The 27,220-nt window shown below is 39.5% G+C and overlaps 1 protein-coding gene across 3 annotated transcripts in view; it reads left to right on the top strand.

Annotated features, from left to right (window-relative positions):
* RASGRF2 (Ras protein specific guanine nucleotide releasing factor 2) overlaps positions 1-27,220 on the top strand; it is a 255,275-nt gene that overhangs the window by 171,399 nt on the left and 56,656 nt on the right. The window lies entirely within an intron of this gene.

The raw sequence follows: 27,220 nt of genomic DNA on the forward strand, positions 1-27,220 counted from the left end.
AATATGGATGAACCTGAACGACATTGTATTACCTGAAATAAGCCAGGCACAGAAAGGCAGGTACTGCATGATCTCACTTATATGTGGAATCTAAAAAGTCAAACTCATAGAAGTAGAAAGTAGACCAGTGGTTCCCAGGGGCTGGTGGAGAGGAAGGGAAGTGGGGAGCTGTTTGGTCAAAGGATAAAAGGTTCAGTTACACAGGAAGAATAAGTTCCAGAGATCAATTTTACAGCATGGTGGCTATAGTTTAAAAGGTACTGCATACTTGAAAATTGTTAAGAGAGTAGATTTTAGATACTCTCACCGCAAAGTATAAGTAATGAGATAACAGATGTTAGTGAGCTTGACTTAATCATTGTTTAATAAATACACATATCAAAACATCACATTGTACCCTCTAAGCATATACAATACAAAATAATCAAATAAATAAATAAATAAATAAGCATAAGCTCCTTCAGGTGAGTCTCACTCAGGTCGTCTGTGGGTTACAGCTTTGAGAAATTCTTTATCAGAGAAGGCTATGTTATTCTTCCTGTGTTGTTTGACAGGGTTCTTCACCCTTTATAACTCAATTACTGAGAACACGTTTCCATTTTAATTGAGTACAATGCTAAAAGCATATGCAAGGTGGGAGGGAGGGCTTGTGGAGTGCGGGGAGCGGGTGGGGGGCAGCTATTGCTTTAGCTGACTCATAATTCATTTCCAGTAGCTCCGTGATTCTTTCTGAGTTGCTGTCAGTTAATTTTCAGGGTAAAGAAAAAGTACTTAAAAGCACAGTATTTTAATAGATAAAAATTATATTCATTATCTCTTTCCTCTTCTCTCACATGCAAGAAACATATTATGTTAAAATAAATCTGTAAATAGTTTAGAGCTGGGTGCAGTGGCTCATGCCTGTAATCCTAGCACTTTGGGAGGCCAAGGCAAGCAAATCACCTAAGGTCATGAGTTCAAGACCAGCCTGGCCAACATGATGAAACCTCATCTCTACTAAAAATAGAAAAATCAGCTGGGCATGGTGACACACGCCTGTAATCCCACCTACTTGGGAAGGGGAGGCAGGAGAATCTTTTGAACCTGGGAGGTGAAGTCTGCAGTGAGCCTAGATGGTACCACTGTACTCCAGCCTGGGTGACAAGAGTGAAATTCCATCTCAGAAGTAAATAGGTAAATAAATAAATAAATAATAAATCTGTAAGTGGTTTAAATAGCCTTGTTGCTATGTCTTCACCTAAACTAAACCTATGGGCTCTAAGCATCATGATTTGTAGAAACATGAGAGATGGCATATTTTGCTAATTAGCCATTTTTCACCTTTGTAGTAACAAAGGAGTCCTTTCCAAAGCTTCTGAACTAATATTTATAATAGTAACTAGTAGGTATCATCTGTGTGATTTTTTTTTTTTTTTCAAAATTGAGGATTGAAAAGAGATGTTCTCTAATGGACATTATTGTAGTAATTTATATATTATATATTATTGTATATATTTTATCTAAATAGAAATTTTGCAGATTGACTGTATTCTGCTTCTTCAGCATTTTGCCATACATGATTCACTGGAGATATGTCAAATTGGGTTGTGGTTTGCCCCAAATATTCTTGAAACCTTTCCCCAAAAGTCCCATCAGCACACCACAAAGCAGCCTGTAATGGTCAAAATATTAATCTTGTCGATACAGTTGGCTTCTATGATTATTTACATTCTGTAACAATTAACATTTGGGGGGAAATAAGAGAGGCTGTTCTAGGCTTTCAGAAGAGTTATTGTCAATTTGCTAAGACTTTCTCCTATGTTTTGTTCTCATGAGCTAGTCTGTCTTTGGAAAAAGTGAAGGACAAGAGCATCTCGCAGATTTCCTAATTTAAGTATGATTTGTGAGGGAAAATAAATTTGGGGTTTTTCTGAGATGAGCCCATTTCCCATTTACTGGAAGCTGGGTAGGGGGAGGTCCTTTTTTCACCCAAGATTGCAATGAAGATTAAATCATTCTAAGGCGCTTTAAAGAATGGCTTTCTGACTAGCTTTCCCAGGTATATTGGGCCAGAAGGAAAACGTAGCCCAAACAGCCAGCTCTTTCTCCCTTTTTGAAAGCCTGCTGCTTTTCTGTTGCCTTTTTTCCTACTTCTCTCCTGCAGCTGAGACGGTCTTAGGAAGAAAAGTCCTCTTCAGAGAGCTGGCCCCTAGCGGTGCTTTCTGAGTAGGGCAGCACGGACTTGCTAACAGACTCAGTCAGTGTTGCTAGGTGTGGGGAAGCCTGGACCCTGGGTGAGCAGACTGCTGTTTTATGACTGTGCTATCTGTCATGCAGTCTGAAGCCACATGACTTGATTTTAGAAGTAAAGGTAATAAGGGATTGGATTCAACAGTGTTCGTGGCTCTGCTGTAAAGGCAGCAAGTGGCACAGGGGTCAGTTTTAGGCTAGTGGCAGTAAGAAAGGGGGTTCTCTTTTGGAGTGGAGACCAGTGCATTCCTGGGGCTCAGCCATTCAGTGGAACTGGTCCCTTAGCAGATTCCACCTGCCTGGGAGAACTGGGCAGAGAGCAGAAGATGTAATCATAGCAGACACAGAAGGGCTAAGAAGACATCTAAGAAGATGATCCAGCAGATAACCTGGATTTATTGGCTAGCCAGAGAGAGCATGGCATTGCCCAGGGAGGGCTAGACCTAGATACCTAGACAAGTGTTCAAAGGAAGAGAGTGCTGGATAAGAGTCAACTCACAAACAGACTTTGTGTCTCCTTTGTGAATCAGGAATTACCAGCCTGGATACATCCAGAACCTGGTGAGTTGCAAAGGCAAGCAGAAGAAAATATTGCACAGACAAATAAACACCCCATGCTTTCATCAGCCTCTGCAGGCTTCCTGTCTGCTTATCCGGCTACGATACAGATACACTTGGGGTTGCAGCTCTACTGTGTCCTGGCTCATAACAGGAAACAAGGTATAGCTCAGCCAAGCCAGAGGTCTGCAGTGTGGGTTTCCATGTTTCAGGTTCTTCTGCAGATTCCCTCTTGCTTTAATACTCTCCCAACCCATCCCCTGACCCTTGTCCATCAAAATATATAGGAATCTGGTACCTCTGAGTTATAACTGTCAATTAATTATTATGCTTTCAAACATTAACTCTAGGCATTTGCTTATTAAACCATTTCTCTTTAATTATTGCTTAGAAAACTTTCTTACTGCATTAAAAAGAATTTCAAATTCAATAAGAGGGAGGACACCAAATTTTCTTTGCCAGGAGGTCAAGACAAGATGTTCCTGCCTGACTCCAGAGGCAAGAAAAACTGATTTTATTTGTGGATGGTGTCCTGGGATCTGTTTGGGATCGCCTGCCCTGCTGCTGAGGTCTCAGCCTGCCTAATTTCCACATGCACTAGAAAAGCCTGGTTTTCAGTCTTTTTTGGAGGGGGGTTGGGGGGGAACAGAGTTTTGCTGTATCACCCAGGCTGGAGTGCAGTGGTGTGATTTTGGTTCACTGAAACATCTTCCTCCCAAGTTCAAGCAATTCTCCTGTCTCAGCCTCCCAAGTAGCTGGGGGCTACAGGCATGTGCCACCATGCCCAGCTAATTTTTGTATTTTTAGTAGAGACGGGGCTTTGTCATGTTGGCCGGGCTGGTCTTGAACTCATGACCTTGGGTGATCTGTCTGCCTTGGCCTTCCAAAGTGCTAGGATTACAGGTGTGAGCCACTGCACCTGGCCTTAATCTCTTTTTTCCCCCCTCTTTTCTTTTCTTATCTGGAGCCTGCCCTTCCCAAAATTGGATGGGTCTCTTCCTTCCATGTCATGCTCCCTTTGTTTACCCGAGTTACCACTATCTAGATAACCCAAATTCTGCCCCTCAAAACTCGAGATTTGAATGTTATGCTTTCTGTGAATGTGGTAACCTTTCAGGGAATTTTCACTGGATTTTTATGTAGACCCATAGGTGGTATCCAGGATTCTAGTGATGTGCTTTCACTATTACTTCTCTCTCTGTTTATAGTGTTTCTGTGACAAAGAAACACATTGTAGGAATGCAGCTTTTAGCAGAAGGATTCTTGTCTCATGTTTCCTGATTAATTTCAACTCTCTACCAACACTTTCTGTCCCTGCTTTATTTTTTTCTTCAACATTTACCACTATTTGACATACTATATGTTTTACTAATTTATCTTGCTTATTATCTATTTCTCCAGTAGAATGTAAGATCCACGGCCGGGCGCGGTGGCTCAAGCCTGTAATCCCAGCACTTTGGGAGGCCGAGGCGGGTGGATCACGAGGTCAAGAGATCGAGACCATCCTGGTCAACACGGTGAAACCCCGTCTCTACTAAAAATACAAAAAATTAGCTGGGCATGGTGGTGCGTGCCTGTAATCCCAGCTACTCAGGAGGCGGAGGCAGGAGAATTGCCTGAACCCAGGAGGCAGAGGTTGCGGTGAGCCGAGATCGCGCCATTGCACTCCAGCCTGGGTAACATGAGTGAAACTCCGTCTCAAAAAAAAAAAAAAAGAATGTAAGATCCACAATGGCAGGGGTTTTTACCTATTTTATATACTGCAGTATCCCCAGTATCTAGAATAGTACTGTACATGTAGTTAATGATCCATAAATGCTTACTGAATGAATTAATGAATCAATGACTGAATCCTCTTACTTGCAATAGGGAATATTCAGTGCAGAAAAGAAAAAACTGTACCGTTCATATATTTTTACAGTGCTTTGATTTTTTAAAAAATTTTTGTTGTTATTTCTAGGACAAAAGAGTTTTGTCTTCTCCAGCTAACCTGGGGAAGTGATACCAGTCTCTTCAAGTCAGGAAGCAGGTTTTGAGTGTCTTTTGTGCTTAGTATCACCTTTTTAGATACCCATAACCCTGAGCTAGCAGCTGGCAGACTTGTAAATGAGCCTCATTGTCTTGGTCTTCATTTGATGTAAGACTTCCTCACACTCATGATTGGAAAGTCCTTGAGATATGCCTGGACCTGAGGCCTAGGGTCACCCTAAATGTTTGCTGCCAATCAGAATGCAAGCACTAACTAAACTGTTAAAGCTTCATCCTGTGATATTAACAATAATTGGTTTTGTGTTGCAATCATACCCTTTTCTTTCTATCCAATAGAGGTTTTTTTCTATCCAATAGAGCAAGGCTTTTCTTTCTATCCAACAGAGGTACCATCATTGATCTACAAATTAGGCGCAGTTACAGATGGATCCTGAATTTGTAGGCCTGATGTTTATACAATTTTGGGAAACACACCTCAAGGAAAATAATATAAAATTATAAATTATAAACCTTTAGTGCACCTCCCAGGGCTTTGCAAGAGGCCCATACAAATTGAGAAGGCCTAAAGCTTAAGCTTTCTTGACCTCCTGATAAATCTCCTTTTAAGTCCAATCCAGAAAATTCTTGGAATCACAACAGCTACAAAAAATTTTATATGCTGAGGAGTGAGGGTGGGGGCATCAGTGATAGCCAGTGAGTCATTAGCCATCTTTCTTCTAAGTTGGTCCAGGTGGTATGATGAAAAAAAAGCAGAAAATACTATCAGTTAAACATGAACAATTGACCAGGTATTAATATGTGCACTTTTATGGAGATGAGTTGGATTAGTTGGTAGTGGTGAGTGGAGCAGAATGATGTATGTACTGCTACCCTGATTTTCTTCCCCAATGTCAAATAAGCCTCCCTTCCATAGGGCTTTGACTCTATACAGGTTAAGATTGAAACGAAGGATGGCTGATGGTGTTCCTTTGTGCCACCACACTGATTGAAATGTATTTGCAGGCACCTGCTCAAATTTAAGAGCTCTGCATAAAGTAGAAATACAAATGTGTGCATTTCAAATGGCTGCTGATACAGGGAAACTGCAGGTGCAGTTTGGATATAGTTATGATATGAATAGAAATGCAAATTCAATGAATAAATATATCAGAACACATCATTGCACTTACTGTACACCTGAAGTTGTAGGATTAATTATAGAGTTTATGAAATGATATAAAATGCAGTATGAAAGTATGAGGTGGGTTATTTTTATGAGAGTAGAAATAATGGCAGTGGAAATACTATAAGCAACTCCTGATTATCTGTGAGCAGATTATATGTTTTGCTGTTCTATGTAAGTCAAAGTAAATTAACAGAGTAGAGGAATGGTTGAATGCACTTACAGGAAAATTAATGACACTGTTAACAATCACTTAGATAAATAGTGGCTCTTTTATTGGTGGTTACCTGGTACTTGTAAAGTAGAGAATTTATGATCTCTTTTTTCTTCTGTAAAATCAGTCATGGCTTGTATAGTAAATAGTAGATCTGAAGTTGGTATGAGTTGGGCTCGTATCAGTTTTGTAAAATACTGATATCTGGTCCCACACCTAGAGATTCTGAGTTGATTGGTCTGGGGTACATGAGGATTCAGGAATTTTTAAAGTTGCCCAAGTGATACTAATGTGAAGCCAAGCAGGAGAACTCCTGGACCAGATAGAGATGTGTATGTTGGAATGCACGTGCACGCATGCTTGTGTGTGTGTGTGTGTGTGTGTGTGAATATTTTACTGAGCTAATGTCAGTTAAGGGTAAAAATTTGGATGTTTCCAAATTTCATATTAGATTTGGATGTAGATGAATTTCATGATTATTTGATTAATTCAGTAGAAGGATGTGGTTAAAACATCTTAATCCACACCCTCGGGCAATTTAGGGACTATGTCTGGATTTCGTTCTACAGTCTAGTATGAATTTACATATTTGGTGTTTTAGGTGTAGATGTGGCAGGTGGGCTGGATGTAAGGAGTGCTAGACCGAGGCCTGTGTGTGTCGCCTTGCACAGTTTTTCTCTGGGCCTGTTGTTTCATGATGGAAGCCTGAGAGCTCAGCTGGTGCACTGGCTTCCAGGTGTGATCTCTGGGCCTATAGCAACAGCGTAACCTGGGAACTTACTGGAAAAATAAATTCTGAGGTCACACGTCGTTCCTACTGAATCAGCATTTCTGAGGCTGGGGCACAGCATGTGTCTTTTACAAGCTCTTTGGTTGATTCTGTTACATACTAAGGTTTGAGAACCAGTGAACTAGTATAATGTCTGAGCTGCCTTCCCTGTTTAAAAATCTGACTCTGTATTACTTGTAGTAGACTATGCAGTAGATGAAAAACCTAAATTTGAATCTCTTCCTAAACATTAAGTACAACTCAACCTTTATCTTTTGGTAGTTTTTGCATAGTATGCATAATTGATGTTGTTCCAAGTTGTACATTTAAATTCTCACTTTTCTTCATCATTTAAAATATGGAAGATTGCCTAGAGTTCTGCATCATGTTAGAAAATCTTTTTATCTCAAAATAATAAAAACTGTCGTAGTAATTTTTCTCTAGTTACATTTTTATAACAGCTTTATTGAGCTATAATTCACATACCATACAGTTCACCTATTTAAAGCCTACAGTTTAAGCTGGGTGTAATGGCTCATGCCTGTAATCCCAACATTTTGGGAGGCTGAGGCAGGAGGATTGTTTGAGCCCAGGAGTGCAAGACCAATCTGGGCAACATAGTAATACCCCATTTCTAAAAGAAAAAAAAAAAAGCTGCATATGGTGGCACACACCTGTAGTTCCAGCTATTCAGGAGGCTAAGGTGGGAGGATCTTTTGGGCCTGGGAGGTGGAGGCTGCGGGGAGTCATGATCGTGCTACTGCATTCCAGCCTGGGCAGCAGAGCAAGACCCTGTCTCAAAAATAAAAATAAATTTAAAAGTCTACAGTTCCATGGATGCCCATTAACTGTTAGCAGTCACTCCCCATTTGTCTCTTCCTCTAGCCCCTTGCAACTGATAATCTCTTTTCTGTCTCTTTATACTTACTTCTTCTCAACATTTAATATAAATGGAATTATTCATGCAATATGTGCCCTTTTGTGACTGGCTTCTTTTACTATCATGTTTTTGAGGTTCAACCATTTTTGTCACATACATCAGTCACTTGATCCTTTATACTGTGGAATCGTGTTCTGTTGTATGGATATACCACATTTTATTTAACCATTCATGAGTTAATGGACATTGAGGTTATTTCTACTTTTTGACTGTTGTGAATGATGCTGCTATCAATGTTCACATACAAGTTTTTGTGTGTATGTTTGTTTGCATTTATGTGAGTACCTACCTAGGATTGGATTTGCTAGGTTGTGTGATAAGATTATGTTCAACTGCTTGATAAACTGTCAAACTGTTTTGGAAAGTGGCCATACCATTTTGCATTTCCATCAGCAGTGTGATTGAGTTCCATTTTCTCCACCTTCAAGTAATATTACATTACTTCCAGTGTAGTGTGGGTACCTTATAACAGAGTAGTCCCAATTCTTCCCTGTAATATTACTGTGATTTATTTTACTTATCTGTATCCTATAATCATCCAGTACATTGTAATAATAATAACTATTATTACTATTATTTTGATATGGAGTCTCAAAAGTATATGAAATATTCAGTGCTTTATTGAGATGGAATCTCACTCTGTCGCCCAGGCTGGTGTGCACTGGCGTGATCTTGGCTCACTGCAACCTCTGCCTCTCAGGTTCAGGCAATTCTCTCTGCCTCAGCCTCCCTACTATTATTATTTTAAGCAAAGTTATCTTTTAGATCATTTAAAAATAAGAAAAACAGAAGATTTTCCTTTATCTTCATTTTTTCCTTCTTCAGTGCTCTTCTCTTGTTTATATAGATCCAAGTTTCTGACCTATATCATTTTTCTCTCCCTGAAGAACTTCTTTTAACATTTCTGGCAGGGCAGGTCTGCCAACAATGAATTCCTCCAGTTTTTATTTGCCTGAGAAAGTCTTTATTTCTCCTTCACTTTTGAAGCATAATTTCACTGAACATAGAACTCTAGCTTGGGGTTTTTTTTCTTTCAACACTTTAAATATTTCACTCCAGTCTTTTCTGATGTGATGTTGTCATTCTTGTCCTTGTTCCTCTGTTGGTAAGGCGTTTGTTTCAAGAACTTCTCTTTCCCTTTGGTTTGCTGCAGTTTGAATATGATATGCCTAGATGTGGTTATCTTGGTATTTATTCTGCTTGGTGTTCTCTGAGCCTCCTGGATTTGGGTTTCATGTCTGTTATTAATTTTGGAAAGCTCTTGCCATTACTAATGCAAACATTTCTTTGACTCTATTTTTCAGCACACCAATTACCTGTTTGTTATACCCTTTGAAATTGTCCCACAGTTCTTGGATGTGCTCTTCTGTTTGGGTTTCTTCCCCCTTTCTTTTTTATCTTTGCACTTCTGTTCGGAAATTTTGATTGGCCTCTTTTCAAGGTCACTATTCTTCCCTCAGCTATGTTGAATCTACCGATAAATCAGATAAATGCATTCTTCATTTATATGTCTGTATTTTTTATTTCTAGTGTTTTTCTTTGATTCTTAGTTTCTATTTACCTGTTTACATTACCTATCTGAACTTGCATTTTGTCTGCTCTTTCCATTAGAACCCTTAACATATTATAGATATTTCTCCTCTTATGGCTCAACTTACAACTTTTTGACTTTATAATGGTGTGAAAGTGATGCACTTTCAGTAGAAACTATGCTTTGAGTATGCATACAACCATTCTGTTTTTCACTTGCAGTACAGTATTCAATAAATTATTTGAGATATTCAGTGTTTAATTGTGAAATGGGCTTTGTGTTAGATGATTTTGCCCAGCTGTAGGCTACTGTCCTGAGCACATTTAAGGTGGGCTAGGCTAAGCTATCATATTTGGTAGGTTAGATGTATTAGATGCATTTTTGGCTTACATTATTTTTCACTTAAGATGGGTTTATTGGGATGTAACTCTGTCATAAGCTGAAGAGCATCTGAAATCATAGTTACTTTAAATTCACTGTCTGCTAATTCCAAGGTCTTTGTCACATCTAAGTCTGATTCTGATGCTTGCTTTCCATCTGTTATGAACTGCACTGTGTCCTCACTAAATTCGTATGTGGAGGTCCTACCATTACCCTAGAATAGGACTGCACTTAAAGGTAAGGTCTTTAAAGAGGTCATTAAAGTTAAATCAGGTCATATGTGTGAACCCTCTAAGAAGGCTATTAGGACTTACACATAGACTAGGGGGTGACCATGTGAAGACACAGGAAGAAGATGGCCACCTACAGGCCAAAAAGAGAGAGGCTCAGAAGAAACTAAATTTGCTGACTCCGAGATCTGGACTCTTAGTCGCCACAACTATGAGAAAACACATTTATTTAAGCCACTAATTCTGTGGTATTTTATTATGGCAGCCTGAACAAATTAACAGAGTCTCTTTAGACTGTGTTCCTTCTTGCCTTTTGGCATGCCTTGTGGTTTTTTGTTGAGACCCAGGCAGGTTATATCAGATAATAGAGATACATAGTCCTTTAAGTGAAGATTTATGTCATCTGGCTAGAACTTGGGCTGTGCTTGACATTTGCTTCAAATTCCTTCAGTTCCCTATTTGTTTTTCCTCTCGACTTGGGGCTTTCCTAAGTACTCCTCCTCAGAGAGAATCTGTTCTCCAGCTCTTTCTCTTGTAATCTACTGTTATCTTACTGGGTCTCTGTTGGTAGGGTGGGGTGATGGTAGGGAGGGGGACTGTTCTGTATCTTCCAGTGAAATCTCAGTGTTTTAATGAACTGGCATCTTGAAGCTGTGACCCTTACAAATGTTTCTCCAGTGATACAGCTTCTTTTCCCACTGCCCCCACTTCCCTGGCTGCAGCATTCCCAATTTATTTCCTTGAATCCCTGATAATTGCAGACTATATTATTTTCCCTGTAGCTAAGAGGAAGGCGACAGGGGACTGGAATGGGAAAAATGCCTTTTTCCTAGTGGGATAAGGCCTAGGAAAAGCCTTTTTCCCTGAAGAGTGGGCCTTCATTGTGGAGAAGGCCCTGGGCGTATTTTCAGTGTTATTCTTCCCCTCTCCTTGCAAGAGCCATGAAGAGATCTTTCTCCAGTGTTTACTAGGAGGACTTGTTATGATTCTTGGAGGTAAAGTCCTCAAATGTGTGGCGGCCCGCCTGAGAATGTAGTTTTCAAGTGTCTCACTGTCATCCTGGTCCACATTCAACCTCCAAAAGTTCGTCAATACGGCCATTCAAGTGTCGCTACAGGTCATGGCTCCCGCAACTTCTGATCCAGGTAGGCAGACCGGTGTCTCTGTGGATGTGCTTGTTTTGTTTTTTTTCCAGCGTTTGTGATGACTATTTCCCTTGAAACCTCAATTTTCTGATGTGTCCAAGAAAAGTTGTTGATTTTCAGTCTGTTTCATTCTTCTTATGTTATGGATGGATGTGATAACTTCTAAGTTCTTTATGTGTCAGAGCTGAAACTCATATACTCAACTTGGTGGGATCTTTATTGTGATCTATTAATTTTGTAGGCGAAATTGGAGAGAACTGCACGTCTTAAAAATACTCAGTCTTTCAATCCATGAACTAGAAATGTCTCTTCATTGACTGAGATCTTCTCTCACTTCTCAAGAGATGTTTTATATTTTTTAGCATACAAATCTTGCATTTGTTGTGTTGCACTTATTCCTAAGTATTTGACTCTTTTTGGTGTTATTGTGAATAGAATTGTTTCCTTTTATTTTTAGATAGTTTGTTGCTAACATATAGAAATACAAATGATTTTTCTAGATTGTCTTGTTTTCTATAACCTTGCTAAATTCATTTATTAGTTCTACTAGGTTTGTTTTCAAAGATTCTTTAGGATTCTCTACATATAGAATCATTTCTTCTATGAATAAAGATAGTTTTATTTATTTCTTTCCAATCTATATGCCTTTCATTTTCTTTCTTGCTTTTTTTTTGGAAACAGAGTCTTGTTCTGTCGCACCCAGGCCGGAGTGTGGAGTGCAGCGGTGCATCTCAGCTCACTGCAACCTCTGCCTCCCCTGTTCAAACAATTCTCCCACTTCAGTCTCTTAGGTAGCTGGGATTAGGGGACCCGCCACCATGCCTGGCTTATTTTTTGTATTTTTAGTAAAGACAGAGTTTCACCATATTGGCCAGGCTGTTCTTTCTTGCTTTATTGCATCAACTGGACCAAAATGAACCCTTGTAAGCCTGTGTTTTCAGTTGCAAGTGCTTCTTTTAAGTCCTTGTCAAGCATGGGAACTATACACTGGTGATGATATAGCTGGTGCTCATTTTTTACAGTAATAAATATAATGATATAAACATACAGTCAGCTCACAAAAGACACCTATCAAAATAATCCCACAAATCTCTTTCTGTACACCTCCCATTGGAATTCAGACTTTTTTTGTTTTTTGAGATAGAGCGTTGCTCTGTCACCCAGGCTGTTGTGGAGTACAATGACACAGCATAGCTCCCTGCAGCCCTGAACTCCTAGGCTCAGGTATTCCTTCCACCTAAGCCTCCTGAGTAGCTGGTACTATAGGTATGCTCCACTACATCTGGCTAATTTTTTAGTTTCTTGTAGAGACGAGGTCTCTCCACATTGCCCAGGCTGGTCTCCAACTCCTGTCCTTAAGTGATCCTCCTGCCTTGGCCTTCTAAAGTGCTGGGATTACAAGTGTTAGCCACTGTGCCTGGCTGGAACTTGACTTTGAAACTAGATTAGCTGTACCTTAATAGGCCTTGCTGTTCAGAGTCATTGGGTAATATCTAAATAAAAGCATCCAGGGATACTTTTATTTTCATTCGCTTGTTCTTTTATACCACTCTTCAACAGATTCAGAATACCTTTTTGTTTTTTCCTACTGGAGGGTATCCTAGTTTGGGACATATTTTCCATTTTTTTTTTTTTAAAATATATTTAAAATATTTAAAAATTATTTCACTAGGCTGGGTGCGGTAGCTCACACTTGTAATCCCAGCACTTTGGGAGGCCAGGGCAGGCAGATCACCTGAGGCCGGGAGTTCGAGACCAGCCTGACCAACATGGAGAAACCCTGTATTTATTAAAAATACAAAATTAGCTGGTCATGGTGCCACATGCCTGTAATCCCAGCTATTGGGAGGCTGAGGCAAGAGAATCCCTTGAATCCGGAGGTGGAGGTTGCAATGAGCCGAGATTGCACCATTGCACTCCAGCCTGGGCAACAAGAGTGAAACTCTGTCTCAAAAAAAAAAAATTATTTCACTAAAGACCGGTAGCTTAACAGTAATCCCAAGTCCTATTTTTAAACACAAACACACACATACATGCATGCACACTCACATTTTGCTTGAAATTAGAACTGTGGAACTGCAGAGCTGCAGTTTTCACTGGTGTGAGTACACTCGTAAGCCTGCAAAGTAGCTAGATTGCTCATGGCAGGTCTTTGCATTCTCTTCCTGGAAAGATGCCATGCAGCAAGCTAGATCACTGAGATATCTTTGCTGTGCTTTCCAAGCAGACCCAAATCCTTGTTCCAGCTGGCCTGTGGACCTTCTTGCCTGAATGTGCTGTACTGCCAAGTTCCTTTCTTTGCACTTTCCTTTCCCAGGTTCCCTGCAGACCACTCTCTTCTATTACCATCTCTTCTCAGCAAAGGGACAATGTAGTTGATTGTGCCTCCCATGGCTTAACTGCTGCTTTATTACATTACTGTTTCATCCATGTTGAGGCCAGGCAAGTAACCTAAGTAGGGATGGAGAGCTGATGCCGTGTCTGGAGGGCACAGCCACTGCCCAGCCCCTGCCAATTGTTGCTATGAGGGGCTGCAGGACTAGGGCTGTCAGATGGGTTTCCTCTGTTTTTTTTTTTTTTTTCAGCCAGAAATCTGGATATTTATGTGAGATCTTCTGTTTTGAAATGTTGGAAGTGAATTCACACTCTTTAAAAATATTGTCCAGGCCAAACACAATACTTCCATGGACTACATTTGGCTGTGAGCCACCAGTGTGTGACCTTAGATTTACTGTAATCACTTACAGCTGGAGTTGTAGGTTGCTACAGCTAAGATTTCCAGAGACACTCCTAAACATGAGCAGTAAACTCCTGAATCTCTTCGGTGCCACCCCATGTATCTTCTGTTCCTTTTACTGGGTGATTTTACAAAAGTTGATCTCTTCTCATGCACTGTTCTTGACTACTTTTGCTTTCAGGGGATAATCTGATCTCAAAGGTCTGAGCATCCCTCACTATGTCAGCCCCTCACTATGGAAGGGGCACGGTGGGGACCATCTCTCTTCACCTCATGTTATAGATTCTGAAGCAAGTGTGGCATCTGGAGTGAGGAAGGGTCTTGCCCAGGTTCTCATAGTTACTGAGAATGAGACTCAGATCTATCCACTACTAAACGACTGCTTTCTTTGCTCTAATGTAGCCTCTAATCCACATTAACTTCAAAAACAGCAAGAGCTTGGGAAGCTTGAATTGCTTTTGTTATTAACTCTTGCTTCTGCCTTTGTCTGCAGCATATCCATTTCTTTCCATCTTTTTCCCACCTCTGTATCCACCTAGCATTCCCTTAAGTGACAGATACAGCAGTTTGGGAACTCCAGAGAGACGAGCCTGGGAAATTAGTAGTCTGTGGATGAGATCTTAGTTGACCAGCAGTTAGCATTGAAGGATCTGTGATTTCTTTCTCAGCGTTGCAGAAATCAGAGCCTTAGTACAATGATATGATCTGGTTAGAGGAAGCATGTGTTTTTGTTTTGAGAATTGGATTAAATTTGCAGTGAGATATTGATTACTGTGAATTAAGTTGATGTCACGTATATACCCTGCTGTCTACAGTCTCTCAGGATTTGTGAGAATACTCAACACTGTTTAAATAGCTTAATGGCATGGATAAACTTATAAGAAAGGCACGGAATCTGGGCTTTTTCAAGGGTCTAGATTTTAAGCTAAAATGGAAATTTCAGGCAGGAATTACAAATCAATTTTCTCTTTCAAAATCAGAAGCTTAATATCATGTAGATATTTTACTGCATTGATTTCCCAGTGGAGTGTGGATGGGGTAGAATAAGAACAACCAGGGGCTTCCTCAAAATATACCTATCCCCGTGGGGATTCTGAGTGGCCTCCCAGAGGCAAGCACTCCAAAAGAGAGATGTTATTGATGGAAATGTGCTACACATGTGAATGGTGCGAAAACAGACAAGGCTAAACATCACTGCTCTGCTATCTGCCAGCCCTAAAAAGAAGTATGCTCAGTTTCTGAATTCCATGTTCTATCTTCTGGTTAGTTAGGGCATAATGGGAAGCAGGCTGCCTATCTAACCTGTTTTAGCAATGACATTCAGAAGTCTAAGGTCAAAATGTTGGCTGCATGCCATGTTTCTCATATGGGACCCTCACCATCTTTTCATTTTTGGTTTGAGCCCACCCTTGCCTTATTTTTTATTCATCTCCTTTTTCTGTATCATGCTCTTTTTACCTTGCTAGGTTTTCACATTTTGGAATTCTGCTCCTGTTTTGCTGCAATACACTCTCTTGTTAGGACTGGCCATGTGCTTTACAGGACCCAATGTGAAATGAAAATGCAAGTCTCCCTGTTGAAAAAATTATTAAGAATTTCAAGACAGAGACAGCAGGGCATTTAACCAAGCATGAGACCTTCTAAGCATGGGCTGTGTGTGACACAGGGCTGTACACCGCGAAACTGGCCCTGCCTCTTGCAGTCTTGTCAGGAGTCCAGCAGTCTCCTAATGCGTCCAACTGGGTCCTGTAGTAAATTGCTCTCAGGATGTGGCCTCCAATGCATTTCTAGGATTATATCTTGGTTCTGTAGAAGTTTTCTATAGTGAAAAATATATTCATAGAAGACAAATTCCTTTATTTTAAAGACAAAAAAATCTTAGACTGGGAGAGACCAATTAGAAAGACAAAAAATACCTAAACATAGAACTTCTGATTCTTTGAAGAAAATCCTATTTTTTTTTTTTTGAGATAGAGTCTCGCTCTGCCACACAGGCTGGAGTGCAGTGATGCAATCGCCACTCACTGCAGCCTCTGCCTCCTCAGTTTAGATGATTCTCCTACTTCAACCTCCCAAGTAGCTGGGATTATAAGCATGTGCCACCATGCATAGCTAATTTTTGTACCTTTTGTAGAGACGGGGTTTCATCATGTGGTCCAGGCTGGTCTTGAACTCCTGACCTCAGGTGATCCACCCACCTTGGCCTCCCAAAGTGCTGGGACTAGAAGCATGAGCCATCACACCCGGCCTGAATAAAATACAAATTTTTAAATAATAACATACAGTGAAATACTTTTAACAATGCAAGAATGCTGAAAATAATCTCTGATGAGTCAGAAAGACTCTCACTATCTAATGGTGATTCAGAGTAACCATAAAACAAAAATTATCATCATATAAGACTAAAAAAATTCTGGATTCCTGGACTTTTTGGTTATTTGAACCTTTATAATAAGGGCAATAGGACAAATAAGCAGCAGTGGTCATGTCAATATTACACAAAGCTAAAAATTATTATGCAGGAAAGTTAGAAATAGTAAACAGCCTCAAAAATGTACAATGAAAAGTGAAATTTCTCAATGAATTTTTTTGGGAGAAATAACCAATGATAATGTTGTGATTATGTAGCATTTAATCAGCCTCATACATTAAAAGGATGTAACAAGATTTTAGTTGCAAAATTTTTTGAACTAGTATGTCAAAAATTAAATGGGCTAGTCAAAGTAATCTATGGAAACCTACTACTTTTATATGGTTGGTGGTGGAAGTCCACACAAGTAAACCAAACATTAAAACTTCTAAGGTCTATGGTAAGGGAGGAAGGGGCTTTTCATGAGCCAGGAAAATGTCCCTTTAGACTACAGGTCCTGTGTGTGTTCCTTATTTATGCGTCAGATGTGATTAGCACAGGTTGTTCCTTTACTGGCACTACAACCCATGGCTTTACCACCAGTTAACCTTTTTAACTGATTGTGAATGCATAGCAGTTATGGGTCATTTTTATAGAGATGAAGCTCCCAAAGCTTCACCTGCTCATCTTGCAAACTTCTCCGATGCTGTCCAGTTGGGCATTTCTGTATATAAATTGAGTGGTTGCACTTATTATCGACATAGCAATGACAGTAATTTAGAGTTGTATATTTCAATAGGCATGCAATATACTGAGCAATGGTCCGAGTCTTACATATGTTAACTTATGTGTGAAGTAGTTAATATTACTATACCCAGGTTCCAGTAGAGGATACAGAGAGGTAAGTGAATCACCTAAGGTCACTTAGGTCACATAGGGAGTAAGTAACAGATTTGAATCCTGTCATCTGGCTCTTCTAACCACCACCCTGTTCTGCCTGGATTTCATCAATACTTTATTGCCTTGGCCCAGTGCACACTTGATGTTTAAAGTACAAGTGAAGAAAGGGCCACAGTCTAACCTGTCACCAGCCTAACCTCTGCCCTATACATAGAGGGCATAGCTGGAACCTTATATTTGGGTTTCTGTAATGCTGCCATTTTGTTTAGGAGGGATATGAACCTTTCTCTTGGATGGTCTGGTGGTTTTAAAAATATACCACGAAATTCTTTTCTACTTCTCCCTTCAGGAAATGGTGCTAAATTTCCCTCTTTAGTGTGGGCTGGACTTAGTAACTTGCTTCTAGCAAATAAAATAAAGCAAAAGTGACCGTGTGTGACTTTGGGGCCTAGGTCCTCAAAAGCTCAGCGCCCTCCATCTTGGTCAGTCTCTCTCTTGGATCACTTGCTGTGGGGAGAACCAGCTACCATGTCATGAGGAGAGTCGCACAAGGAAAAAAACTAGGATCTAGGTCTGCCAACAGCCATGTGAGTGAGCTGGGAGGCAGACCTTGCAGCCCCATGCAGGGTGTGATGGCTCATGCTTCTAGTCCCAGCACTTTGGGAGGCCAAGGTGGGTGGATCACCTGAGGTCAGGAGTTCAAGACCAGCCTGGACCACATGATGAAACCCCGTCTCTACTAAAAGTACAAAAATTAGCTATGCATGGTGGCACATGCTTATAATCCCAGCTACTTGGGAGGTTGAAGTAGGAGAATCATCTAAACTCAGGAGGCAGAGGCTGCAGGCTTTCGGATGAGTGCAGGTCTGGTGGACATCTGGTCTCCAATGCATGAGGAACCCCGAGCCCAAGCCACCTAGCTAAGCCTCCGAATTCTTGTCCTAAAGAAACTGTGAGATAATAAATGTTTGTTGTTTTAAGTCTCTAAATTTTAGGGTGATCTGTTATGTAGTAATGGATAACTCATGCAGGTGGCATCATGGTAGCCAGTAAACTTTCACCAAATTATTCATAATCACATTGAACTTAAGGAGTGTGTTTTCAGTTTTGACAGAGAAGCATTTCTGGGTGTTGCCTGTGGAACAGAGCACCCTGGGCTTATACTCAACCAAATATTTTGAAATTGAGGGAGTATATTTGAAATGAACATGTAGCTTAAATCTGCTTTCTATTTCAAGGTCTCTGAATAGTCTTTCTCTTCTCTTGTCACCTGTAGTGCTCTGAATTGAATAGACTCACTTTTTTTCTGCTGTTTGAGAGCCTAGAGCAGTTTGATTTTAACACAACTGTTGCTTAGCAATAGGAAGGAACTGAATGGTTCCACTCTATTCTGCAAACCGAGAGGAGCCTCCCTGTGTAGCTATTGTCTGTCTGTAATGCTGAATCTAAAATTGTAATTATCATTTGAAAATGACATTGAAGCTGGCCTATGTGACACATTATACTTAACCTAGCATCTCAGTTGCCCAGGGAGTTAGACTGACCCAGTTTGAGGTCCCTTGTAGACAAGCTAGTCTCTTGGAATTATGAGATATTTAGAAGTCTGAGACAAAGCTGGAAAAAAACTAGTAAATTCCTCATGGGTAGGCAAACGGGTGGTTTGTATTCACCATATATTTATTTTGTGATTCTGGGACCAAAAACTTGGCTCTTAAATTGTGACTACAACCTGGGCCAATGATTTTAGAAAAGAATCCATAGAGAAGCGGGAATTCTAAAAAATTGGGGGGGGGGTGTGGGAGAGGGATGTCTAGCCACCACCGACCTTGATACCCTGCTCTGTTGGAAAGGCTCCCAGAAATATCAGCTGCTTAGAATTTTTAAACACAATGTGTAAATCTGATTCTTCATCAGAAAGATTGGTATCAAGTTTCAGAAGTCTCCACTCAAATTAAAAGTGTTATTCTTTCCCACTCTGTAGACTAAATTATGTACAAGCTTACTTGATTTTTAAGAAATCTTCAATTAGTTATATAGGTGTTTCCGTGAGCACGCAGTGCCATATCAGGTCCTGTGGAAGGATAAAAATGAAATACATTGAGTAAAAGTACGGGAGTAGAAGGCATTGCTTCTACTCTTTAAGAACTGGACAGCTAGTTGAAAAGGTTGGATGAACAGGCATAAAGTGAAGGTTAAGTAATCAAGATGTAAACTCCAGCATGCTGTATAATAATCAGTATAATTATCAGCCATGTTATTAAACTCTGGACTTGAAAACCAAGAGAAAATGTCACATTAGCAAAATAACAAGGCTTCAGTGCATGACCCTGAAATAATAGGTTAATATAGTTTCAAATTATTTCATAGGCTCTTCCAATTAGTCAGCTTTTTCTGGCAGCAGATTTTTTTTTTAACTTTGAAACACTTTCTTCCTCTGGATCTATAAGTTATTCTTTATGGGTACGCATTTCCTGGTTTGTGTAACTATCTGAGGAATTTAGCTGGTATATTAGATTAGGTGGAGGCAGCATCTGTCATGCTGGACTAAATTAATATTTCCAAGATTTCTCCACGTGCATTGAAATGAGAAGTGATGAGAGACATATTGGAGCAAATTATATTTCACTGGTTTTGAAAATCAATAGTCGTAAACCCCAAATAGCCTAACTGAAATCAAGTAAAATAATAGTGCTGTGATGTGCTTTTATGTGTATGTGTGTGTCTGTGTGTGTTTTAAAATAAATGTAACAACCAACCATAGGGGACCAACTGTCTCCTTTTTCAGATATTACTGGATCATCCACTGTAAAGGCTCTGAGGCTTCATGTTTAATTATGTCTAGCATTTGAATGGTAATAGCACAGATGTTACCTGCCTATAATCCTCCTCCTCTCTACAGATTTTGCTTTGTTCTTGCTTCTCATTTTTGAGATCCTGTACACAATTTGAAATTAATTAAAAACAGTAGAGCAACTTAGTCTGGATAAGCCTTCATCTGGCAAATAATGTTACACTGCCAGAGATTTCCTCTGCCAAAGTCAGTTCTCTTAATTCCTGTAGATGTGTATACAACAAGCCATAGTCCCGTTTAGAGGCAGGCAGTAAATGCATGCAGCCTCAGCAGAGGTTAGATTCTCCTGCCTTGCCTTCCTCGTATTCCTCACTGGGCGTTAATGACTTGCAAGTGATGTTCTCTTTCTCTTTTTTCTGTAGTACTAGCATTATGGATTTACAAATACCTGAGTGTTCATTACAACAAGGCTTGAAGTAGGAAGGCTGATATCATCTTCGTCTTCTGACAGATAAAGGAACAGGCTCAGTGAGAAAAAGAGACTTACTCAGGGGCACGGAGACTGACTCAGGGCAATTATAAATCACAAACTGGATTCCTAGTGCTTTAGGTTACTTTTGTTTAGTGGTATTTCACAGCCATATCCCTCTGATATTTCAAGGGACATCTGAAGAATTAATTGGTATGCAGCTCTGTGATTTTAACTACTGACCAGCTTCTCAGATTGAGTCACTTCCCATATATAAGAAAGTTTTAAGGACTGCCTTTTATTCCTGGTTTCCTTTGTGCAGTTGACAGTTTGGGTTTAATTTTTCAGCAGGGAAGTCAGGGCATACTCAGATACTGATTGATATGCGTAGAAGACATCTTTAGGGATCTGAACCTATTTCTTCGTTCTCATAAACATTTCTTCAGCTAAACATGTAACAGAACCACCACAGCAAGTAGAGGAAACACCTGTAGTCACCGACCAGATTTCATTTATTTTCTTTGTCATTTAAAAATCCATCCTCCATGAGTTTCACCATCTTCTGATGGAAACCTAGGAGAGAAGCCTCTCTTAAAGGTTATATATTGTCATATTGTTATTTCTAAACAGCTTGATGCAGATGTATTTCACATACCACCCAGTTCACCCATTTAAAGTGTGTAATTCAATGGTTTTTAGCATTGCCCTGCCATCTTCAATGGGCTTCTAGTGTTGATTTTGAAAATACCCAGGCTGCCTACTGTAGAAAGTAGTTCGCTTGAGATCTGTGAGAAACTCTTCACTCTGAGCACTGTGGGGTGGGTGGAGGGTACAGTTAAGAAGCCCCAGGCCCTGGCATGTTCACAATCTAAGCCTGAGGATTTCAGCTTCTGTTTTTATTACTCTAAGGAGGGAAACGAAGGGCTGTGTGCCTATTCCCAAGGAGAATGATTGCTGGTGTCTGGTGACTTGGCAGTGGGAAAAGATGTTTTTAGGGAACATAGGCCATAAGGGCCTTAGGGAGAGTGGCCATGAGGGCAGGTAAGAATGGCTTTCCAAGGGGTCAGAATTAAAGAGTGGTCAAGAGAGGAAATTCTGATGTCAAGTAAACCTGCACCTGAGTTCTGCCGTTTAGCTAGCTGTGTGACCTGGGGCAGCTTCTCTAAGTCTCATTTTTCTCATCTTTAAAATGAGAAGAATGATTGTACCCAATTCACAGAGTTCTCATGAGGATTAAATGAGGTGAAACGTTTGCAGTTCTTAGCTCAGCATCTGGAACCATCTAAGTGTTCAATGAATATTTTCTGCTGTTATTATTGGCTATTTCCTCCACTTGATTTATAAGCTTCTTGAGAGCAGGGACTATGTGTTCACCACTGGACTCCAGCCCCTATCCTCAGGGCAGTCCAGAGTGTTGAAGTGAAATAGATGAATTCCCCCATCATCCGTTTATTTTTTGGATTTCTTCCTGACTTACTTATGTGCATACACATATGTGCCCATGAACATACACACACACATACACACACATGCACACTACTCCCCAAACTGACTTCCAGGCAGGAATTAGTATAATTACTGCAAAAGTTTAAATTAAAAAACATATATTAGTTGTGTGGTATCCCATGATAATTCAATAAAAGGAGTGTAATTTCCAGGCACAATCAAGAGACCCGGAATGAATCTATGCTATGTAATGGTGTTCACCACAGATGGTGCTATGTATAATGACAGATCATTGGAAAGAGAAGAGCCAAGAGACTTGCCAATGGGTTTTGCAGTAGTAATGCGAGGAGATGCTTATAACCTGCACTGGGACTGTTCAGGAAGGGGAAGATGTCTGAGAAATGTTAGTGTAGACAGTTTTGATGGGCTATATATAGTTTATGAAAGTTTAATATATATTATATAAACTGAGTTATCACAGTTATTTGTGAAAGGCTAGGCTAATAGTATGATAATGATCTCTGTTTACAATTAGCTAAGTGTTAGGTGTCAGCAGGATATCTAAGTGCAAAGAACCAAAGAGAGGGGACTAGATGTACTTTGAAGAGGAGCCTGTCTAACCCTCTGACCTCTGGAGAGGCCTCCCCTGAACCTGTTTGTTTATGTCTCACATCATTTTGGAAAGGTCTTGAGGCAGATCCCTGGCTGTACTGCCAGTCAGAAGATACTCTCGGGGATCCATTCGAGATAGAATTCAAAGGCAATTGGGTTTTTGGTCCGTGGGGAAACTGGTACCTTTTTTTTTTTTTTTTTTTTTTTTTTGAGATGGAGTCTTGCTTTATGGCTGCTGCTTGCCCGTTGAGACTCTTCTACTGCCTGGCTGACCTGTGCCAGAGACAGTTTTATTGGATATAGAAAATTCCAAGAATGGAAAGGCAGGGAAGTTAGGATCAAGGAAAGCACCTCTAAAATGCCTGAATAATTCCCTGTTAGTTATTTCACTAACTATGGTCAGTTCTGGTATTTTCTTACTTAAGACTTCTTTGAGACTTCCTCTGACACTGCTCCAGTCTTGCATGGGACTGACATTCCTGGGGTGATTTTCACAGGAATCATCTTGGACCACATCCAAGACTGGACACAGCTGTATTGTTGCTGTGATCATGTGTATGTTTCAGAATGCTTTCTACTGTGGTTCAATGCAGCTAATGTATGATTTTTTTTTGGTCTTGATTACTTTTTATGCACAATGATTATAATACTTTATTCATTTATGTGGCAGTACTGAGTTTTTCCATAGTCAGAAGGATGTTGAGAACTAATGTTAAATCTATGGAAGGGAAAGTTTTGTTTGTTTTTTTAGATGGAGTCTCACCCTGACACCTAGGCTGGAGTGCAGTGGGACGATCTCAGCTCACTGCAACCTCCACCTCCCAGGTTCAAGTGATTCTCCCATCTCAGCCTCCAGAGTAGCTGGAATTACAGGCATATGCCACCACACCCAGCTAATTTTTATATTTTTGGTAGAGATAGGGTTTCATCATGTTGGCCAGGCAGGTCTTGAACTCCTGACCTCAAGTGATCCACCTTCCTTGGCCTCCCAAAGTGCTGAGATTATAGGTGTGAGCCACTGCGCCCTGCCAAGATATTTTTGTTCAAATTCAAATAAAGATTATGGGTATTAACCTCAGCCTCTGGAAAATTATTTCTAATAATTTGAAGTTATCACCAATATTGTTTTTCCCAAAGTGTGGTTTAACCTGTCTAAGAAGAAAGAAGGATATGCAAATTTAAGCTATCCCTTTTTCCTTCAATATTTGTAGGTTTTTAGACAACATACTACTCCCTTCCCACCACAAAGCTCTCAGATTCAGAAACGGGTGATTTTATCCTAGCAGAAGATGCTATGAAATATTATTTGTCAACATTTTATGTGCTTAAAAATAATATAAGAATGGTAGCGTGAGGAGTTCAGTAAATTTCCTTCCCCAAAACAATGACAAAACTGTACAAAATTATCAAAATCAACCATTTATGAGCTCCTGAAATCAAGCACAGACATACAAAAGTAGAAAAGCTTTTATTCAGGAAAAAGTACTGACCCTAGCTAGATAAGAACAGTGGGTGTCTATGGCATTTTAGCCTGAGTCTGCTCGTCTCCTCACCCCATCTCCTTTGGTATAGGCAAACTAGCAAAACCAGCAGCTTTGTTGTCGGGGGGCACCGACTTTGATTTGGAGCAGAGCAGAATGTGGGAAAACCTCATGCTGTTGAGTGTTGTCAGAAACATTAGCAATCTCAGTGGCAAAGAGACAGGGAACATCAATATTGCAGCTGGCCTGAAGTTGTGATTCCAGGTGGGGCGTGGAAGTTAAAAAATCAACAAAAGAATTAGAATTAAAATAGTATATTATAAAGTATTTAACACTAAAGAAGGCATAAAGGACAAATAAAGAAACAAAAAGGTGCTAGACATCACGGTAGGCAAAGATATCAGCATTGTAATGCCCCCCAGTATGTCTATATCCTAATTGGTATAATCCATGAGTAGGTTACCTTACATGGCAAAGAAAATTAAGATGGCAGTTGAAACTAAGGTTGCAAATCAGCTGGCCATCAAATAGGAAGATTACTCCGGATTATGCAGGCAGGTCCAATAGACTCACAAGGATCTCTGAATGTGGAAGAGGAAGGCAGAAGGGTCAGTGTCAGATAATGCAATGTGAGAAAGACTGGTTGGTTTCTAGGTTGGTTTAATATCGGAAAATCAGTTAATATAATACATCATATAAATATAATAAATGATAAAAAACCATATTATTATCTTAATCAAAATAGATAAAGCATTTCAAAAAATTTAACACCCATTCAATAAAGTAGGAATAGAAGGAAAATTCCTTAATTTGATAAAAATGCATCTATGGAAAACCTGCAGTTCACATACATAGTGGTGAAAGATTGAATGCTTTACTCCTGATATAAAGAACAATACCAAGGATGCATGCTCTTGTCACTTCTATTCAGTATTGTGCTGGAGCATCTTTAAAATGCAATCAGAAAAAAATGAAATAATATAAGGTAGCCTGATTAGAAAAGAGGAAGTAAACTGTCAGTGTTCATAGATGACTTAATACTGTTTGTGGAAAACCTTAAGGAACCGACAAAAAAGCCCCTACTCAAACTAATAAGTGTAACAAAGTTGCAGGATACAAGATCAATATATAAAAATCTATTTTATTTTGTATATTAACAATGAACAACCCACAAATCAAATAAAACAATTCTATTCACAACATCATTAAAAAGAATCGACTACTTAAAAATACATTTAACAAAAAAAAAACTTAAGCACTGTAAAGTACCAAACATTGCTGAGAGACATTAGTGGAGAGACTTAATATTTGTTAAGACGGAAATTTTCCCAAAACCAATTCATAGATTCAGCACAATGCCTATCAAAATACCAATAGGCTTTGTATTAGTCTGTTCTCACACTACTATGAAGAAATACCCCTGCTTGAAACCGGGTAATTTATAAAGACAAGAGGTTTAATTGACTCACAGTTCCACATGACTGGGGAGGTCTCAGGAAACTTACAATCATGGCAGAAGGCATCTCTTCACAGGGTGGCGGTAGAGAGAATGAGTGCTAGCAGGGGAAATGCCAGAGGCTTATAAAACCATCAGATCTCATGAGAACTCACTTGTTATCACAAGAAGAGCATGGGGGAAACTGCCCTTGTGATTCCCTTACCTCTCATCAGGTCCCTCCCAATGGGGATTATGGGGATTACAATTCAAGATGAGATTTGGATGGGGACACAGCCAAACCATATCAGGTTCGTTTACAGCAATGGACAAGCTGAGCCTTAAAGAAAAAGTATAGCTTTAAATACAAATATTGGAAACCTCAGCAAGCTTTGTTTTTGGTAGTGTGCTAACACTTCTATGGAAGTGCAAAGGTCTCAGAATAGCCATATCATCCTGAAAAAATAAGAACTATGTTGAAGGACTTATACTTCATACCTTAAAAGTTACTATAAGTCTACAGTTAGCAAGATAGTACAGTATTAGCAAAAAGATAGTCATATAGATCAATGGAACTGAATTCTAGGATTCTAGGAATAAATTCTTACATTTAAAGTTGTTGATTTTCTGTAAAGGTATCAATGCAATTCAATAGGGACAATGGTGCTAAGGAAATTGGACAGCTACAAGCAAAAAGATTAATCCTAAATGTCACGAGCTAAAATCATGAAACTTCAATAAGAAACATAGGAGAAATTGTTAGTACATTGGGTTGAACAAAAATTTTTTACATGCAACACCAAAAGCAAGATCTATACATTTTAAATTTTAATACGTTGGGCATCATCAAAATTGGAAACTTTTGAATATCAAAAGACACATCAAGAAAGTGAACAGACAACCCATAGAGAAATGGGAGAAAATATTTGCAAATCATACATCTGATAAGGGATTCTGTATGAAATGTATAAAGAAGTCTTATACCTCAATAATAACCTGAGAAAAGAAAAGAAAGAAAAGAAAAAATACGTGGAAGATTTGAATAGACAGCTCATCAAAGAAGACAAATAGCTAACGAGCACATGAAAAGATGTTAACATCATTAGTCATTAGAAGAAATACAAATTAAAACCACCACGAAATACCACTTCTTACCTATTAGAATAGCGTCATAAAATTGACAGATGGTAACAAGAGGCAGTGAGAATGTGGAGAAACAGGAACCCTCATGCATTACTGGTGGGAACTTAAATGGTTACAGCCACTTGGAAAACAGTTTGCCAGTTTCTATAAGGTTCAACGTAAGCTTACTGTAGAATCCGGCAATGTCATTCCTGGGTAGTAGGTGTCTGCCATAAGAAATGACCTTATGCGTTCGCACACAAACTTTTACATGAATGTGTATAGCTGCATTATTCTTAATGGCCCCAAATTAAAAATAATCCAAATGTCCATCAGCAAATGAATGGATAGTCAAATGTGATACATTCATATACATGAATGTAAATGTGATATTTTAATATATAAACAAACATGCTATATATTAAATGTGATATATTGCAGAATGTTCTGCGACAAAAAGGAACGAATGACCAAGACATGTTACAATATAGATGAAAAGCAAAAATACGCTAAGTTAGAGGTGGGCAAATGTTTTTTAAAGGGTCAGGCAGTAAATATTTCAGATTTGTGGACAAGATGATCTCTTTTGCAACTTCCCAACTCTGCTTTTGTAGTGATAAAGCAGCAACAGACAGTATGTAAATGCATAGGTGTGGCTGTGTGCTGGTAAAACCTTATTTACAAAAACAGGCAGCAGGTTGTTTGCTGACTCTGGTGCTCAAAGAAAGA

The sequence above is a fragment of the Cebus imitator genome, unplaced genomic scaffold, assembly GCF_001604975.1.
Source record: "Cebus imitator isolate Cc_AM_T3 unplaced genomic scaffold, Cebus_imitator-1.0 Scaffold16, whole genome shotgun sequence".
Lineage (NCBI taxonomy): Eukaryota > Metazoa > Chordata > Mammalia > Primates > Cebidae > Cebus > Cebus imitator.